Here is a 1,208-nt window from a genome sequence, read left to right on the forward strand (position 1 = left end):
CCAACATTCACCCAAACCTGTGCAAAACCATTTCAGTGAGCTGAATCAAAAGACTCCCACCCACTGAAGAGAACCAGAAAAATATCCCTCTGCTTGGACAATGCACCCAAACAGGTTGGTGCAGGTTCTAGCAAGTACAAGGGCTCTGAGTGAGGCAGCCACCCAGTACATCAGCCCAGGCTACCACCAAACCACAACTCCAGTGACTTCACTCACCAACAGGCTGGATAAGCAGCAGAACTGACACACAAGAGAAAGCAGAAGTGCACACCCACAAAGGAGATCACACCTCTAGAGCAGCGGCAAGGTGTTAGTTTAGTTTAGCTGGCTTCATCCTGCAGTACACGGCACAGCACAACTGTGACTGGCTTCAAGAGAAAATACTACTTCTTCATTCCAGACCCTCCTGTGCTCTGCTTCTCCAATAAACCACTGCTAACTACATCTGAGTGTTTAGTGAGTCAGAAGCATTTGTGAACTTTCACCTTTCAGCTCCCACTTCGCATACATGCCTTGCACGAGTAGGACAAAGGTGATCAACCGCCGTTAGGCACTTTCATGCACAAGCTAAACATACCAGAAATTTAAGTTGCTTCATTCACAATGAGTTTAACACACTGAAATATTTAAATTGACAGTCTGCTAAGGTGCCACTACATTTCTTAAAGCCTACAACAAAATATTTTGCAGGCTTATTTAACGCCTATTTATATTACCATTCTGGCAGTGCACATTACATGCAAAAAAACCCCACTCATATTCAGTAGGTTTGTAAATAAAAGTATGTAAGTAAAGGTCAAGTAAGGGAAGAACAGCAAACTCATCTGCTTTGGATGATATTCTTCACTGATGCCTTAATACTCCGCTGGGAGTCTTAGCGCTGTTCTGTTTTCCACCATAGAGACGTGCAAACAGATGGAAAGAAGGTGAGACAGCTCAAGCAGAATGCTATTCATTCACACATACTTTACACCAGTAAGGTAAACAAACAGTGCTGGGCCCATTTCAAAGGATGGCTGTCAGGAAAAATTACTAATAAAAACACCTTTTATTACTGGGTTAGTAGCATTACACCAAAGACAAATTCTGGGAACAAGCTTTGTTTCACAAGAAGGAGGCAAAGTTATATACACATATAAACGCTAGAACCAATTCTACGTTTTCCGCTAATAAAAACCTCCAGAAGAAACGCCTTTAGAAAACAGACA

This window comes from Corvus brachyrhynchos, unplaced genomic scaffold, assembly GCF_000691975.1.
Source record: "Corvus brachyrhynchos isolate BGI_N302 unplaced genomic scaffold, ASM69197v1 scaffold175, whole genome shotgun sequence".
Classification (NCBI taxonomy): domain Eukaryota; kingdom Metazoa; phylum Chordata; class Aves; order Passeriformes; family Corvidae; genus Corvus; species Corvus brachyrhynchos.